This window comes from Penaeus monodon, chromosome 36, assembly GCF_015228065.2.
Source record: "Penaeus monodon isolate SGIC_2016 chromosome 36, NSTDA_Pmon_1, whole genome shotgun sequence".
NCBI classification, from domain to species: Eukaryota; Metazoa; Arthropoda; class Malacostraca; order Decapoda; family Penaeidae; genus Penaeus; species Penaeus monodon.
Genome location: NC_051421.1, coordinates 11,036,178 through 11,046,177, shown reverse-complemented (window position 1 = coordinate 11,046,177; position 10,000 = coordinate 11,036,178).

Here is a 10,000-nt window from a genome sequence, read left to right as displayed (position 1 = left end):
GTCACCGGCCGGCGCGTTGTTTGCAGGGGCGAAAAGTTAAGGATTGAAACAAAACAAAATGATGCAACGACTATTGAAAGAGAATCCCCGTCTATCAGTTACGCATACTAGGTGAAGTGTGAACGAGGCGAATGATTTGTGTATAATTGATCTAACCACTGAGAGCTAATTAATACCAACTATGTTTGGGATGGGGCCGCGGTGGCCGAATGGTTAGAGCGTCGGACTCAAGATTGTCACGACGGCAATCTGAATTCGAGGGTTCGAGTCATCGACCGCCGCGTTGTTCCCTTGGGCAGGGAACTTCACCTCGATTGCCTACCTAGCCACTGGGTGGCCAAGCCAGCCCAAGTCAAGTGCTGGTCCCAAGCCCGGATAAATAGAGAGAATGATTACCTAAAAAAGGTACCACCGGCACTCTCCGTGGAAAGGAACTGGGAACCCTACCACGTACTCACTCCAAGAGCATCACAACATGAAAACTACAATTAAGTATCATGCTGTGACCACGGCGGCTCAGACATGAACCTACCGTTAAAAGAAGATGTCTGGGATGCTTACTCGTATTACATGAATGGAAGTCACCTTAGACTGATTAAAAAAAAAAAAAAAAACATTAGACGTATAGGAAAAAAGTATCATGTGACGCGCAAATTGTGCAAATTTGATGTGAGGGTTCATGAATAACCCCAGTGAACCCACGAAAATTTGTGTGATAAGTAATGATGAAAAATAAATGAACATGCGAAATTAGATGTAAAGAAAATAGAATGTGGATGGAAAAAAAGAAAGAGAAAAGAAAAAGTGGCAACTCGAATGTATGCGAACGCCCCCCACCAGGTGAGTGGCGATACTCTTGGCTTGACGAGCAAACCGCTCACCTGTGAGGGACTGCCTGTAGAAAACCTCGCCTTCGTCGCCGTACTTCGTAAATAAAAACCTCTGTAAGGAAACTTTATTATAGAGAGAGATAGTCCGACTTGAAACAAAGTATTTAAAATGAAATAGGATAATAATGCCAAGACGATACGGTCTCTCTCTCTCAGGGACCTTGGGCGCTGCTCGACGTCGCCACCGTCGCCCGCAGCACCGGCAACAAGACCCGGGTTTTTTCGCCCGAGCTTGGCGAACACCGAGGCACGGCGACAGATCACACCCTCTCGACAAGGTTGGGGACTCCCCTGTCGTCCCCCGAGGAGTCGTGTGCCCCACCGGCTTCGGCACACGGACAAAGCGTTGGTAGAAAAACGGAGTGTATACGAAGCCCTCTTTGAAATAGTAACCGCATGAGACATTTGCGGTGTTCGGGTTCTTATCTGTTTAAGTTTCTTTATTTCGCGTGAACGGTAGTTATATTGTATTTATTGTGTGTCTGGTGTGAATGCATGTTGGGGGCGCCTCGGGTGTTATCTACGCGCCAATATCACAGTGTGTTGAATTTTTGTATAGTTTATAGGTTGTATAGTTTTGTATAGTTTTGATTTATAAAGTTATCAATTATATGTTACCTATTATTAATAAATTAGAAGTATCGTCGATCTTTGCTTTTACCCATATTATTATTCTGGCAAAAGAAGGGATAGAAGATCTAGGGAGGCTGAATAATATCAAGTGAATTACTAATCATTATTGGCCCTCTCATATATATATATAAATGTGTTGTGTGTGTGTGTGTGTGTGTGTGTGTGTGTGTGTGTGTGTGTGTGTGATTGTGTGTGTGTGAATTAAAATCTATATCTAATTGTATCTATATATGTGTATATATTTAATATATATACATAAATAAATGAATATATATATATATACATATATATATATATATATATATATATATATATACATAATAATGAATATATATATATATATATATATATATATATATATATATATATATATGTATATATATTTCTTTTAACGGTAGGTTCATGTCTGAGCCGCCGTGGTCACAGCATGATACTTAATTGTAGTTTTCATGCTGTGATCCTCTTGGAGTGAGTACGTGGTAGGGTCCCCAGTTCCTTTCCACGGAGAGTGCCGGTGTACCTTTTAGGTAATCATTCTCTCTATTTATCCGGGCTTGGGACCAGCACTTGACTTGGGCTGGCTTGGCCACCCAGTGGCTAGGTAGGCAATCAAGGTGAAGATCCTTGCCCAAGGGAACAACGCGGCGGTCGGTGACTCGAACCCTCGAATTCAGATTGCCGTCGTGATAGTCTTGAGTCCGACGCTCTAACCATTCGGCCACCGCGGCCTTGACGATCATGGGCTTCCATGATTTTTTCTTAGCAATTTAGAGCGGTGGTTTGCCATTGCCTTCCGCCCGGTGTTTTTATCGAGTCACCATCTCTATTTACCCGGCACTGACTTGAGCTGGCTTGGCCACCCAGTGGCTAGGCAGGCAATCGAGGTGAAGTTCCTTGCCCAAGGGAAACAACGCACTTGAAAGGAAAACCACATTCTGTGAATTCCCATGGACTACGTTACAAAAATGGTGCCCAACTCTGCATTGCACTCCATAATGCACTTTCTTGTGAAGTTTTTGCAGAGGGAGTAAAGGAAAGTCGGCGGGAAATTGGATCTTTGTCACATAGCGATAGACACCTATGAGGAAAAGCTTAAGAGGTACAAAGCCCTAAAGCTTTGTGGAATTTTCCCGTGTATCTACATATATATATATATATATATATATATATATATATATATATATATATATATATATATATACGTATATGTATATATTTGTGTGTGTGTGTGTTTGTGTTTACAGATATACATATATGCATATGTATGTATGTGTAAATATATATATATATATATATATATATATATATATATATATATATATATATATATATATATATATCATTGTACATAAACACACGTATATATCCATAAGCACACACTGCAAATGGCAGTTATCTTGGCGCAAATATTATTTCAGTCGTGGCTCCGGGCAAGACTTTCCAGACAGGCGGTCCATTACTCTAACTCCAAAAGAGAGTTTGAAGAGAGCGCTTAACAATGGTGTGTGAATTATGACATCTCCCTAGCATCTTATTTCGCTGAGTCTGAGTGAGTACGTGTAGGGCCACCCAGGTTGTCCCTTTTAGGTAATGCAATCACTGTGATATGCTCTGTGAGTTCGGAAACCGGCTGTCAGGTGCTGAAGTGATCACCACGTCTTATTGTTTTTGTGTTGTGTTCATCTTACGTAATTTTTAATAGTTATATGTAATTATTCTGACTAACACCGATATTCCTAGCAACACGATGGCATTTTGTCGATATTCCGTGAGTCACGTCTAACTTCCAGCGGCTAATCTAACTCCAATGAATTTTGTAGAGTTAGATGGTGTGTTTATGACACCTCCTTTGGTAATGGATGTGTTGGCACAGTGTACTAGGAGTGCATGAGTGTGAAGTGTTGCAAGGGATAGTATGGAATTGATCTGTGAATTGGAGTACTGTTAAGTTGGTGGCACGTGGGGTTGGTATGTTTGTGAGAGTTTGCAGTGGTGGAGGTGGTGGTAATGGATTTGTGATATGCGTGTGAACGTTGGTGTGTAGTAGAGGTGTAATGTGTGAAGTTTGGAATTCGTGATTCGGTAGTTAATGGAATGAATGTGAGGTAGTATGTAGTTGTGAAGGTGTGTAGTGTGGAGTGGTGGTGTGGTCAGATGGTAGAGTATGGAAGTGTGGTGTGTGAGGTTGGTGAGGTGGTGTGATGTATGGATTATGAGTATGGTGTGATATAGGTTGGTTTTGAGTTGGTTGAAGTGTTGGTGAGAGTGGTGTGGTGAGTGTGGTGTGTGGAATGTGATGTGTGGAGGTGGGGGGTGGTGGGGTGATGGTGGTGGTGGTGGTGGTGGTGGAGGTGGTGGTGGTGGGAGGTGGTGAGTGGTGGTGGTGGTGGGGTGATGGTGGGGTGGAGGTGGTGGTGTGAGTGTGGTAGGTGGGTGGAGGTGGTGGGGTGGTGGGTGGTGTGGTGGTGAGGTGGTGGGGGAGTGGTGGTGGAGTGGAGGTGGTGGTGGATGGTGGTGGTGGTGGAGGTGGGTGGTGGAGGTGGTGGGGGTGGTGGAGGTGGTGGTGGTGGAGGTGGTGGAGGTGGTGGTGGTGGTGATGGAGGTGGTGGTGGTGGAGGTTGATTGATTGATTGATTGATTGATAACGTTTATTTAGCCAATATACATAAAATCAGTTTGACATACACAAAATAAGAATAGAATGGCTGAGCCTCCTGAGAACACAAGCTCTCTTAAGGAGGCACCTTATTATAAGGGAATTAATGTGGATTTAAATTCTTAGACTCAGACATTCCACTCGCAGGTGGATTGGAGGCGATAACAGTAAAAAAGATAAAAATATACAATATGCCATATATAACAAAGGACAGACTAGTAGATCGGACTAAGTTGTAATAAAAGAATAATTTTATTCATAAAGAACAAACACTAAAATAATATATTGCACAAGATTATGTCTATATATACACACATACACACATATATACATACCTACATACATAAACACATACATACATATACAGTTTATATACACATACACACATAAACATACATACCTATACACAAACATATGTATATACACATACATATACATAAATACACACGTACTTACATATATATATACACATACATATATATATATATATATATATATATATATATATATATATATATATATATATATATATATATGAATATACTTATACACATACATACATGTACATGTACATACATATACACACACACACACATATATATAGACACACACACAAATATGCTTATATTAACCTTACATGCATTTGCATGTATACACACACATATATTTATAAATGTATTACATAGATGCATTGTACACTTATGTAAACATTCGTACAGATGCATGAATACCCGCTGTTATGTACCTGTATATATACTTATTCAAACTATTTTTTACACTTGTCCTAAACATTAGCATTCACTCCGACATGTGTAATAGGTGGGTCTTCAACGATTTTTTGAGTGACAGCAGTGACGGAGCATTGTGGAGATGTGAGGGCAGATTATTCCATACACTTACCCCATGATATAAAATACATGTTTTTTTTTATTTTTTTGAGCCTATAGTTGGGTGCTTTAATAGTGAGTTTGATCGCAGAGGATATCTTAAATCATTTCTGAACCGGAATAAGTTATTTTCGTAGATTTCATTGACAGCTCCCCAGACAATGTTGCAGCATGTTAGATGTGGATAGATTAATGAGAAATATATGCATTTACGGGCATTCATTGTGAGAAAATCACGCGTATGGTACAAGATACCACATTGTTTATTATTTTTTCGGAGAAGTACTGTGGTATGCTTTTGCACTGATAAATAATATTAAAAGATTACTCAGTTTTAGTTTGGTATCCTTGACAAGGTTATGTTCTATATTACCGGCAAAGTGAGGGGGAATTTCTTATTGGCGATTGATATCACATAATAGGATTTAACACGTTTTAGCGTCAGTTTGTTTGAAAGAAGATCCAATACTGATAGGTTGAGGGCATCTATTGATATTATATGAAAATTGATTCATTTTTACAATGAAGCATAGGGTTAACTGACATCACATATAGATAATTCCAGATACGTGGGTGTTTTCAACCATTTGATTAAATAGAAAAGAATAGCAGCTACAGTGACCTTCGTAATAGTAATGAAGGCATCTGAATTGGATCCTTATATGAAACACATTGATTTTTTTGACAATTGAACGAACAAATGCGGTTGAGAAGTTCCCTGACCATAATGATATAGTTTTTGAGAGCAGAATATTGGTGAATTAAACCTATGATAACCTTTGATATCTAGAACTACAGCTACAGTGAATTCGTTTTATCAAGGCCTTGAGATTGTTGTGATGCTACCCATTTCTGTGATTTTCCTCGTGAATCAATTGACAATCGACAGAATATGTTGGTATGAATATTGTCTTTCCATCTGATATAGTGTTATTTTTCCAGAGTTTTTTTATTAGGGGATGATATGGTCTGTAATTCAATATTGGTTTTGGACCTGATTTGTGAACTGGAGTAACCTTTGCTGTCTTGAGTTTGTCTGGGTATGTACCCGTAGTAAGTGAAGTGTTGCATAAGTGGAGCAGGGGACGGGAGATGGCAGGCAAAGTGGATTTAATTATTGGTGCTGTGATGCCATCATGGTGGTGGTGGTGGTGGAGGTGGTGGTGGTGGTGGTGGTGGAGGTGATGTTAGAGGGGTGGTGGTGGTGGAGATGGTGAAGGTGGTGGTGGTGGTGGAGGTGATGTTAGAGGTGGTGTTGGTGGTTGAGGTAGAAGTGAAGGTGGTGGTGGAGGTGGAGGTGGAGGTGATGGAGGTGATGCTGGTGGTGGTGGTTGTAGCGTCATAGTAGTAGTCACAGTAAAAGGTGCTGTTAATTGTGGCAGCCATAGTAACGGGTAGTCTTGGCAGGTGTGGTAGTTCGTTGTGGTAGTCATAATATGCAGTACTGGTAGTCATGGTAACATTATGCAAACGTAGTGGTGGTGACAGAAGAGATAAAGACGATTAGAATGGAATGGAAGCGATATTTTCAACATTAATGATAACAAAAGTAATTTATAATACTGCCAGTAATCTACTCTACCCGCAAGGAAGAGCGAGGTGGCCAGAGGCATCCACTCGTATTTGCTCAAATGGAGACGAAAGATTTATGAAAGCCTGTGTTGAAAACTCCGGGCGGTTTTTTTCACCCTTTTGCTACGCACACACAAGCGGGTATGTTCGCTCTCACTGTGACAGTGAAACGTGCGGGAATAAGTCTCCGATCTCAAAAAAAAAAAAAAAAAAAAGGGGGGAAATGTGGGCATGTTTTCCGTCTTTTTTCTGCGCGTATGTATGTCTACGCCTTTATGATTTTTTTAAACATATTAAACGGAAATTGCATTATAAAGGTCTAGGAGTTTAAAAAAGCGATGTTTTCCAGCCACTCTGCATTCTTCGTAAATGCCGTTTCCTCCCGTCTTTTGTAGCTCGTTATTATGCGTAGTGTGGTGCCCGGCATCGATGCAGCAAATTTTACACTGAAAGGAGAACTGAAAAATGCTGGGCAAGCCTCCCACTCGCCTTCCCGAACGAGCTGTTTGGTAGTTACTCGAGTTTTATTATGATTTCTGGTATTAAATGGCGAAGAATTTCATTTACTGCTGATGTGGATGTAACAGAGTAACCTACGCAAGTATACTAGATGTTATTATCGTCTTCGTTAGTAGTTAAAACTCTACAAAATAATAAAGAAAAACACTAGCATTGGTGTTTTAGTCTTCATTACATCCACCATGCTAATGGTGCACACACACACACATACACACACACACACACACACACACACACACACACACACACACACACACACACACACACACACACACACACACACACACACACACACACACACACACACACACACACACACACACACACACACACACACACACTATCTCTCTCTCTCTCTCTCTCTCTCTCTCTCTCTCTCTCTCTCTCTCTCTCTCTCTCTCTCTCTCTCTCTCTCTCTCTCTCTCTCTCCATTCTTTCGGAAGTGCAATATCAGAGTCTAACATTGGCGGTCATGAACATAAAACCTTTCCTGTTCTAACGTCAGTCTCAACATCCCCACATGCCTTCAAGTCAGTTCTCGACATCGGATCACACAAGGAGTTCCTCTCTGATCCGTCGCTCTTACTTCAAAGACACAGTTTTCGATCGAATTGTGTCTCACGGCGTGGCCCAAGAACTTCTATTGTTCTCTGGCGGATCGCTCTAAAGAGGCTCCATGATTCGTGTTTATACCTACTCTGTTTATATCGCATTTGTAGGCCAGGGTAAGCTTCATGTTGCATTGTCTGTCCATGCTAATACCTTTATTTCTGTACAAGTACATTATGGCTTTTTTAAATCTATTATGTCAGCATTTTTTCCCCTTTTTTTTTACAATTATAGAATAACATCATTCCAGGGCAAATATATCTTAACCAGAGCTACCTCTTTCCCTTCAACCCCCCACCCCCAAAAAATATATCCAAAATTCCAATGATAAAAAATACATCGAATAAAAGATACGAGGGGCTTATCAAAAGCGTGAATCACAGATAAGTTGTAAGTCCAGGTGCGTTACCTTGCAATTGCATATTTTGAAAAGCCACTCAGGGTTCGAGAGAGCTTTACACGTAATTTTCCTTCGCCGACTTTACTCACATTTTCCTTTTCCGATACACTTTAACAGGAAAAATATTCGTAACACACAGACGTAGGAAAGCTAGACAGATTAAGGAAATAATGTTTAATTATTGCTAGTTTTGTTGGGTTGTTTGTAATGTGAGATGCTAATGTTATAACAGTTTCTATTAGATAATATGAGCTAATTTAAATACGTCAAGTAGCAGTTTTTTTTCTCTCTTTCTTTTATAGATATCACATTACGTTGTCATAATAGCACTCTAGAGCACATCGTATGTAGTACTGTTAACATTGTCATTAATATTTATGAATTTGTATCTATACTGTCAATAAAATTTGTACTTGTGTTTTGTTTTAATTTCTGTTGCTATAATTTCGATCATCATCAACATCATAATCATTATTATCATTACCATTGTCATTATCAATATTATTTTTACTATTATTACTATTAGCATTATTATTATCACTATTAGCATTATTATCATTATAATTATTATCATTATCGTTATTATTATTAATATTATTATTATTATTATTATTATTATTATTATATAAATCGCATTAATCACCATAAGTAATCATATATCTGCTATCGTTATTATCAATATCACCATCATCATTATCATCATTAATCAAGTAACGTTATCATTATCATCATTACATTCTAATTCTATGATCACATCATCAATAGTAATTTTTCCTTATCATTAATGATATTCATGAAAATATAAATGAATTAAAAGTATAAATAAAGTGAAAATATAAATGACGAATGGTATCTGCTCTTTGATCGCGACTGAGAAAAGTATATTATGGGTTCAAAGCCTTTCTAGAACTCATTAAGACTTCGTATATTTACTCTGCTTAAGATCATATGAACAGTTCATCGCAGTCCACTATCTTCATGGAAATTTCTCTGGCAGTACCTTTACGATTAATGCACCCCCCCCCCTACATTTTCTAAAAAACATTTTGAATTCTGAACATGGCCTCTTTAAGATTGCATTAGGATTCAAATATCAGACGATCTGGTATGTGTGTGTGTGTGTGTGTGTTTGTGTGTGTGTGTGTGTGGTTGTGTGTGTGTGTGTGTGTATGTGTGTGTGTGTGTGTGTGTGTGTGTGTGTGTGTGTGTGTGTGTGTGTGTGTGTGTGTGTTTGTGTGTGTGTGTGTGTGTGCTTGCGTGCGTCCATACGTGTGTATTTGTGTGTGTGTGTGTGTGTGCAGGTGTGAGACACTTCTCCTGAGTTGCAACGCCCCCATGTATGTAAGTAAGTGTGGCTGTTAGTTTTTTTTCGTGAATCTGCAAGTATATTTCGCGTCTGCATAGCCAGTGTGTCGTTAGCTATAATCCACAAATATGTATGCAAGTATATATATGCATAGATAGCATGGAATGGCCAGATCATGGAGCGTAAAGAGAATAGACCGACTTCTTGAATATCACTTCACAAGAACGGAAAAGAGAGAGAGGGAGAGAGAGAGAGAGAGAGAGAGAGAGAGAGAGAGAGAGAGAGAGAGAGAGAGAGAGAGAGAGAGAGAGAGAGAGAGAAATGGAAAAAAAAAGAAAAAAAAAATGCTAGAAATTTCGACCACCCTTTAACCCCCCCCCCCTTTCGTTCTATCTTTACTCTCTCCTTTATAAAACGACCAAGAGTCTTCTTTTCTTTCTTTTTTTCTTTCTTTCTTTTTCTTGTGCTTTTTTGTGTGTCTTTTTCTATTTCCTTCTTAGATTCTTCGGATTTGCATACACGCTCTCC